Source organism: Canis lupus, chromosome 38, assembly GCF_011100685.1.
Source record: "Canis lupus familiaris isolate Mischka breed German Shepherd chromosome 38, alternate assembly UU_Cfam_GSD_1.0, whole genome shotgun sequence".
Taxonomy (NCBI): domain Eukaryota; kingdom Metazoa; phylum Chordata; class Mammalia; order Carnivora; family Canidae; genus Canis; species Canis lupus.
The window spans coordinates 20,035,388-20,044,964 of record NC_049259.1 but is presented as its reverse complement, the minus strand read 5'-3'; the positions used below and the strand labels follow the sequence as shown (position 1 = coordinate 20,044,964).

Below are 9,577 nucleotides of genomic sequence, written 5' to 3'. Positions count from 1 at the left end.
TGTGTACCCTTTGCCCTATATCTCCTGATTTCCCCCACTCCCCCAACCTCTGGTGAACACTATTCTGCTCTCTGTTTCTATGATTTTGGCCTTTTCAGACTCCACATATATGTGAGATTATACAGTATTTGTCTTCCTTTGTCTGACTTATTTCACTTAGCATAATGCCCTCAAGAAAGGGCAAATGGCAAGAGTTCCTTCTTTATCATGGCTAAATAATATTCCATCACACATACAGAGAGACTTACACACAACACATCTTTATCCATTTATCCAGACAGACACTTCATTTTTTCCATATCTTGGCTATTATAAATTGAAAAATGTTGCAATAAACATGGGAGTGTAGATATTTCTTTGAGAACCTGATTTCATTTCCTTTGAATATATACTCAGAAGTAAGATTGCTGAATCTTATGGTAGTTCTATTTATACATTTTTGAGGAAACTCCAGCATAGCAAAAGAAAAAAAAAATCCCAAAATGAAAAGGCAATCTGCAGAATGGGAGGAAATATTTGCACACCATCTATATGATTAGGAGTTAACATCCAAAATGTAGGAAAAACTTCTATAACTCAGTAGCATAAGAAAAAAAATCTGATTAAAAAAATGGGCAGAGGATCTGAATAGATACCTTTCCAAAATAGACATACAAATGGCCAACAGGTACACAAAAACATGTTCACCACCACTGGTCATCCGAGAAATGCAAATCAAAACCACAATGAGATATCACCTCACACTGGTTAAAATGGCTATCATCAAAAGACAAGAGATAACAGGTGCTAGCAGGGTTGTGGAGAATAAGGAACTCCTGGAGCAATGTTTTACTTCCTAGAAAGATGGGTGAGTTTAGATGTGCAATGCACACTCTAGCCTTTATTCTTTTCACTTGTCTTAAACCCACCAGTCACTTCACACCTCTATACCTGCTCAGCCACTAGTAATCCTTTGTCAGTGACCATGGCTTTCCAAACAGCTATAATGGTCTATCATTCTCTAAATTACCTGGTTAGCGAGAAAAGGTCTTGGGGCTAGCTTCTAAGAATAAGCTACTTGGAAGTTGGTCTCACAAGAAAAATGTCCTCATTAGGAAACGGGGAAAATCCACTCTGCACATGCAAAAATGTAGTCATATATTCTCCTGCTAGTGGCAATTTCCAAGACAGGAAGGGAAGGACGATGCTCCCAATGAAGTGGAAGCCAGGAACTAATTGGAAGCTAGGAGCTCCTCATTGGATGGGGAACCAAATGGAATTATCCCAGCTGGAATTCGGCCAAGATTGAAGGCTGCCACCTGTACAAGTTAGGGTCACTAGACCAAGAAACCAGTTGCAATTTCCTCTGATAAATGAACCTCCCAAAAGCTCAGTAATCTGGAGTCCATGCTGGGCGGATTGGATGGAATACTTTCCTATGAGCAGTATCACTTGGCAAATATCCTCTTGAGAGAAGTTTCATCTTCATGAGTCAGGTCTGCTGACTTGGAGGCAGTGGGTGACTTTAATTTTCATTAGCTTTCTGTCACTGCCCCCAAAATTTGGTGCTGCTCCAAATTCTTGGGGGTCAGAGGGCTTGTGGATCTTTCATATTTCCTTTCTTATGTTTGTGTAGCTTTCAGATGCATAATCTCATTCAACACTCACAGCAAGCTAATGAGGTGGGCAGGAAGCAGCTTTCATCTCCAGTGTAAAAGGGAGTAAATTGGGACTCAGATAGTTTCAGAGCAAAACCTCAATCCAGGTTTCCAAACTCCCTGCCTATGATGTTTCCATTGTACTTTGGCACAGGTGAGTGGTGGTGTTCCAAGGTTCGTGGCAACAGGACAAGCTGTATATACTTGAAGCCAAGGCAACTGGGATAATCTGGGTAAACAAACACAGTTCAGTTGGTTACTGGGATTAGTAAGCACTGCCCTAATATTATGGCCTCTAGGTGACTGGTATCATGACCTCCTTCCTTTCTTTCCTTTGCCCTATGCGAGTGAACTGTGCTATTAATTACCCAACCATTAGTGCCAGAAACCTGGACATCATCATCCACTTTCCTTCTGGCCCTGCATCTTGGGGGTCCCTGAGTTCTGGGACATCACCTCCCTCTTACATTTTAATGCTTCTGCTTGCTCTCCCCTCCAGACCCGTTTTTCTCCCAAAGGCCATTGAGATAGCAACTCAACTGGCCTATGTGGCTCTCAGCTTATACCTCTTCTGAAAATGTTTCTTTCATTCATGACATCTTTCTTGATCCTTTCTACCTCTCCTCAGTAGAGTGGACCCCTACTTAATTCCCTCACAGATTTCCGCACACCCAGACAACATCTATAATATGTTAGTACGTGTGTTATTTGTGTATATCTATCTCTTCGTAAGACTATAAACAACTTGAGGATCAGGGCCCTAACTTATTCCTCATTGTATCCTCATCGGCTGGCTCTTGACCTGATGACAATAGGCACTCAGACAACATTTGATAAATAAACAAGCCAATATTTAAGACCCCTCCCCCCACTATATTTCAGGCACTTTGGGAGATGCAAAGGATAAAGTCACTGCCCGTGTGGAGTTTATAGTCAACTGCTGACATTTAAGCTGATAACCATGATAAAGTTTGATAAGTGCTTTACCAGTAGTATGACATGCATTCTGGGGGAACACGGGTCAGGGGCTGGAGACTTTCTTGCTTCCAACTGTTTGTCCAGATGGAGGAAACCTGAAGGACCTTCTTGGCCATCCTGTGGCTGCCTTTTCTCTCCCCACTCTCCTGCTTTATCAAGCATGATCTGAGACATATCTCTAACAAGTTAAGCAGAAGCATTTCTCTGGAACGCTGGCATCTACTTTGCTGAAACCCATTAATTCTAAGCTTTAACACCCTTGGTCAGAAATAGCTCAGAACCTTATGGGGAAATAAGAAAAGCAGACTGTCTGGCCACAGTCACGGGACAGATATTAATATCTCCCTTCATGGATAGCCCTCTGTCTCTACATCCTTTCTCCCACAGCTTGCACCCCACCCCCACCACCAAAATAAATGTTTTCCAAGAATCTACGACAAGAGATTTGAAAGTAAATCAAAACCTGAACAGAGGGTCAACGAAAAAGGATAAAACTGCCACTTATATGTGTCTAAGGCAGTAAAAGGGGCAGCTTGTTATATTATTTACAGTCTCCATAAAGACGAGGCCCTCCTTGCTCACAAAAAGCCCTGAGCTTATTAATTGCCAGCCAGGCCTGTCCCTCTCTTGGATTTTGTACCTCAGAAGGGGAAGGCAGGGACAGGGTTAACTCTCTCTTTCCTTTCACTTTCTCCCTCGCTTTTCTTTCTTTCTTTTTTTTTTTTCCAAGAGAGCTTTTGGGGCATGAGGAAAGGTTTGTTAAACCTCCAGATTTCTCTGCATTATGTCCAGGTGGCATGACGTGTGAACAGACGAAAGATTAAAATCACCGAGGAAATCGCTCTGTCTGAGCCCAGATCACGACGCCTTCCAGTGACCCAGCGACCCAAATGCTATCTGTCAACTTGTCCTTCCAGCGACTTTTCACCCCATGCTCTGTGGCTGCTACTCCAGGAAAAAAAAAAAAAAAGAAAGAAAGAAAGAAATTAGGATTTGGAAGGGAGAGGGAGGGAGAGAGAGAGGAAGCTGGGATAAAATACTGCCTTATTACTAAGGACTCTGCAATGTAGGTCAACTGTGGGGCGCGGGAGCCTTTTAACAAACCAAATATTTTTTCCAGACCCTCATTCGCACTCTTTTCTGACTTTCTACTGAAACTTGCAGCTCACTCAGGAAATGTCACACCAAGTCTCAGAACCTGGTCCTTCAACAAAAACTAGGTTCTAGGGAGTCCACCAAGGTTGGAGATTTTCCTAATTTTCAAAAAATTTTCCACAAAACCTGTTTTGCCTTGTCTTAGATTCTAGATGAGTTAGATGTTGTCAACAAGCACCTTTTGGACCCCAGACATTGCCAGAGTTAGATGCTGATTTTGGGGTGGGAGGTGGGATTGAGTGGGATGGAAGAAGGAGTGGAAACAGGGATGTAGATAGTTCCACAGGGCTGGCCACTCAGATTAAGAGCCTGCTCACTAGGAGCCTCTGGGTTGGCTGCAGAGCCAGATATCCCAAACAACACAAACACCAGGCCGTCCATTCTTTAAAGGCACTGGATGAAACCATATGAAGTTATAGTTGTCTTTTTAAGATCAAAAGCAGTCAAATACTGGCAGTTCCCTATGGTCCAAACTTAAGTCCAGATCTAAATAGCACTTTTTCTAAAAAGTTAGAAAAATACCAAATATCATCTTCTTTCAAAGAAATAGCTTTGTGCCCTATGTAGCCAGTGTTTCAAACATGTGCTTTGTCTACCAACGGTGTACAGCACTGGAGGGGGGGGCTGATTCTACATTAAAATGTAACAGAAAATCAAAACCATTCAGCACATCTTTTTTCATAGACCACCAATTTTTTTCTGAAAGACTTTGACAAGGGCATTTAAAAACTAGAGCATTTTAAGTAGGGATTGTATGAAAACTCGGGGCTTTCAGATGCTGAGGAGTTTGCATAGAAGTAATTGTATGTTCTTTTATTTGATGCCATTTTCTGTCCTGAGATGTCATACAAGACCTCACAGTATATCTACTTGTCATGTCTCCTTAGGCTCCTCTTGACTGTGACATTTTCTCAGACTTTTCCTGTTTTTGATGACCTTGACAGTTTTGAGAAGGACTATTGGTCCAGCACTCTGTAGACTCTACATACCATTTTGTATATTTTACATTTACATAATGTAAGAGACATTTCTTTAAGTCTTCGCTTGCTTTTTTCAGAAGTGTTATTTTCAATGACGGCGTGCTATAACTCTGATAACTGTGACATTTAGATGTTTTCCTCAAGAAAATAAAATAGGTTTCTGGCTGTGTTTCTTTGATGCTGACCGGAGATTAACATGGAAGGGACGGCATTCACCAGTGAAAAATATGCACTTAATCATTTTATTCTGGTGCTGATAATTTTGACAGTGTTTGACTTCTGTCTCAGTTTATTGTGTAAATATAGGCATACATGGACACCGAACAAAGCACCATACTTGGTAAACACACATGCATGCATGCACACACATACATGCAACACAACTGACTCTTCTACACCTTGCTGGAGCATCTTTTGCTTGCTTCTCATTGTGTGTTGCAGCTCTGGTTCTGCACTTGCTCTTTATGTGACCTTGGACGAATAACCTTCCCTTTCTGTGTCTCAGTTTTCTCATCTGTACCATGAGGACCAGAATAGCTACCTGACAATGTTATGGCAAGGATTAAATGTGACAATAAATGTAAGATTCTTAAAACATGCATTCAGTAAATGCTGCTAATTATGACGACTACCACTACCAGATGAAGTCTAATCTTACTCTGGCACAAAAATCTCAACCATGGGGTCCTACTATCTCTCTTAAGGCCTTGGATTTTCTTGGTCATGACTTTGCTTCTGCATTTCCTCTGTCTGATATGTCTATTTTCTACTGCTCTCCTTTCTAAACGCATCAACCAGTCTTTGATGCACAGATTGAAATACAGTTTTTCTGTAACTTTTTCTAGAAAAACCTAATGACTCTTTCTGCTTAGCTTTTTCTACAAGGTAAGGATTACCATCGAGATGTTATGGATGAAAAACTGATGCTCGAGGTGTATAACAGATTTTTCCCATAGCCATCTAGCTTAAAATAGCTAATAAAGGTGAGATTCAAATGTAGGCATTTCTGATACTCTGTGCTTTCCCTCTCCATCACCCACCTTCTACTCTGGGATCATCTACAAAGAGCTATCCTGGAAAGGACAGCTTTAATAGCTTTGGAAACTGGTTTCAATTCTGTCACCAGGCCAGGAGTTCCAATTTATTTGGGCAGAGTGGGGCCAAGGTCGAACAGGGAAAATTCTGTTTCCTTGTCTATAAAATGAAAATGAGAGCCATTTTCCTGAGGCCTTCCTGTTCTAATATTCTGTGATATTTTCTCATACCTGGATATAGCAATGGAGATTACCTTGGTCTGCTTGGCTTTGGGTTGACCACTTTTTTCTTTGTCATTTCTTGGTTTTGTTCTCTTATTCTCAATCTTAAATAGGAGCTTAATAGAAATATCACCTCCAGGGAGTTGAAGAGACATTTCCAGAGCCAGGTCCTGTCAATAGCATATCCAATTCCATTAGAACCACTTCCATATCCTGTTGCTCTGATATTTATAAATGTCCTGTTCTCATAATAGATACAGGCTTATAGATCATTGCAAGACCACTTCATACCTTGTTGGCCTCAAAGAACCAATGCATTCACCTTCTTTGTTCCTCCAAATGAATTCACACACCAGCCCTTCTGATCAGAAAATCCGTATCTTGTTACCTCATTCCTATACTCTCAGTCAAGCTCTCTCTCAGGACCCATGATTACATTAATTACAACCTCTGTAAAAAGAAGCTCCTGCCTGAAGGTCTCTGTGCAAAATCAGGGTTACTTTTTTAAAAAGGAAAAGCTGCTTCCAATTGGATCACAGAGCAAAGGAGTGGCTAAGTACCCTTTCCACAGCTGGTCTGCCCAGGCCTCAGTGGGGTCCACAGGAATTACAGACACAGATGCCATTCTGCATGGAGGAGAAGCTACAAATCCAACGTTTTCTGAAATATCTTCCCAGACCATTCTGACCACAAATAACTTCCTCATTCTCTAGGCACTTGGAACACGTCTATTTGGCCACTTTTCTTGCCCCTTTTCACCTTATATTATAGTGGGTGGGATTTGAATAAGGGAATCTTTAAATCAAGTCACCTCTCTGTCCCTTTGTAATTATGTGACTTTCAACCATTTTCTCAGCCTCCCTGAATCTGAATCTTAGTTTTTTTTTTCTCATGTTGAAAATGAAGATGGTAAAAATTCAAGGTCCTTGGGTTCTTTTGTGAACATAATGTTAAAGTAGTGCTTATCGTCTCAAATATTTTAAGTTCATCGACTAGATGTCATGTATTGTTGTTCCTTTGTGTCCAAGTGCAATACTTTCTTCAAAGAAAAATTTAACTAATTATAGCTATTACTCAAAAGGATCTCTGATGTTCTCATTTTTAATCTGGGCCGGCTGGTGCATTGAACACCATTGGACTATTCTCAGCCTTGTCTATAGCCTGGGACAAATCTAGTAAAATACAAGAGAACTAACAATTTAACAATTTATTTCGCCTCTATATCTTTCTCATCACTTTCTCCTCCTGTTTGCTGCTTTCTCTTCCCGATCCATCATTTCTTCCTGCTTTCCTCAGGGAAGCCCACTGACATGTTACCTGTCCACAATCTCCTCTACCTTCCTATCAAATCAGAAAGTTCTTACATACCAAAGCAGAAGGCATGTTAGGAAGCCAAAGGTGGCAAAATACTTCACATAAAAGGGTTAATGGACAGTAGTTAGAAAAAAAAATGTGTTAACTCTAAATGCAAGAAAACAAATTACTGAAGTCTTTCCACCAAAGGGTAATCAGCGATCTTTACTTTCACATAGATTAGCTCATTTAATTCTCATAAAAATCTATGAGAAGCTTCCAGGTCCATAGGATAATGGCAACAGCCTGAATTGGAATCCCTCCATGCAGCTTCAAAAACAAAAACACAGATGAACAAGTGAGCAAGTAAAATCGCCCATATCCTGCTTTGCAACATAGCATAAAGACAATGAACTTTACAAACTTTAATTTACAACTAATTGGGAAAATCAGTGGGGATAGCAGAGCAGAAAGGAATAAGAGGCTGGGAAAATCAAGGAATATCATTTAAGGTTGCCAGGCAGAGTAGTCTAAGCAGGGAAAAAGAGACTCTGGCCATGATATAAAGGTAGGAGTATGAGGTAACAACTTGGTCATGAATACAAGCCTTCCTAAACAACAAAAGAAACACAGACTAAAACCCAATTTAAAAGAGAGACAGAGAGGGAAAGAGAGAAGAAATCACATAGTACAAGTCACTTAAGAGTGAAACTATATAATGAACACAGTAAAATAATTGAAGAGCTGAAATAAAACATATAAATCATATTAATAAATGTAAATAAGCTTAATTTGTATATTAAAAACATATTTTCAAGCGGGCTCACAAAACAAAACAAACCCTGTGCAGTACACAAATGATACGACTAAACCGAGGTAGTGCAGAAAGCCTACAAATAAAGAATCGAGTGAGTGAAGTGTAGGGCTTTGCAAAGAAAGTGAGAGCAGAGCTTTGATTTTGCTATCTGTCAAAGCAGAGTTCAGGACAAAACGAAGCAAGACGAAGAAGAAAACGTTATAAAGGCAAAGGCCACAACTCACAGTAAAGATGAGATAGAAACTTTTTGCACATCAGCCACCTTTCTATAACAGAAACCAAAGGAAATGCAAAGAGACAGAGCAAACATTAAGAGACTTCGGCATGCCATGCTCAGACTGAAAAAGGTAAAGTGGATAAAAAATAAGTGAGGATAAAGGGGACACAAGCAGTACAATAAATCAGATGGATCTATATGCACCCTGATAACAGAGAATAAGTCTTATTTCTGATTTCACATTGGATATTTGTGAAATTCACCAATTTACCACATATTGAGTCACAATAAAAAATTCAATAAATCACACAAAGTAGTCATAATACAAAAAATTCTCTGATTATTATGCAAAGAACCCAGATCCAAGGGAGAAGAAATGGGTGGGAAATATCAGAAAGGGAGACAGAACGTAAAGACTGCTAACTCTGGGAAACGAACTAGGGGTGGTAGAAGGGGAGGAGGGCGGGGGGTGGGAGTGAATGGGTGACAGGCACTGGGTGTTATTCTGTATGTTAGTAAATTGAACACCAATAAAAAAAAAAAAAAAAACCTAACATAAAAAAAAAAAAGAAATACAATTAATATCATGTTGTAAAAAATAATCATTAAAATATTATGTGTCAGAATCTATGTATCTTTACACAATTAAAGCAGTGACCAGGAAAATTGTATAGCCTTAGATAGATATGTCAATAAATGTGAACCATGAAAATGTGAATTAAACATGTCATCCCAACATTTGAAAAAACAAAATAATTCAGTTAACAAAGAGAGCAAAAGAGAGGAAATAAGAATAAAATCAGAAATTAATCAAGTAGAGGGGTGCCTGGGTAACTCAGATGGTTAAGCATCTACCTGCATCTCAGGTCAAGATCCCAAGGTCCTGGATCAAGCCCCGTCTCTGGTTCCCTGCTCAGTGGAGAGCCTATTTCTCCTTCTCCCTCTTCCTCTCCCCCCAACCAGCTCGTGATCATGCTCTCTTGCTCTCTCTCTTTCTCTCTCAAGTAATTAAATGAAATATTTAAAAAGGAAATTAATGAAGTATAAAAGAGGAAAATAGCCATATCAATAGATATTTGATTATAAAAATAAAATAAGCAATCACTGGCTGATCTAATTAAGAAAGGTAACATTGTTTATGGGAAAGGGGTAGCAGAGAAAAAAAACCCACAAATACACAAGATAAAAAATTGGAAAGAAAGAAAAAGCATTGAGACAGATGAGAGTTATATAATGCAGAAGTG

At 39.7% G+C, this 9,577-nt stretch overlaps 1 long non-coding RNA gene across 2 annotated transcripts; it reads right to left on the bottom strand.

Annotated features, from left to right (window-relative positions):
- Window positions 1-397: 397 nt before the first annotated feature.
- LOC111094595 lies at window positions 398-9,251 on the bottom strand. Of its 2 annotated transcripts, XR_005385543.1 has the most exons (4): window positions 9,189-9,251; window positions 6,039-6,176; window positions 3,446-3,560; window positions 398-1,866 (listed from the first exon to the last, which is right to left on the bottom strand). It is a non-coding gene; the product is annotated as an uncharacterized LOC111094595 (long non-coding RNA). The 2 variants fall into 2 exon arrangements; XR_005385542.1 differs by lacking the exon at window positions 3,446-3,560.
- Between the last annotated feature and the right edge of the window lie 326 nt (window positions 9,252-9,577).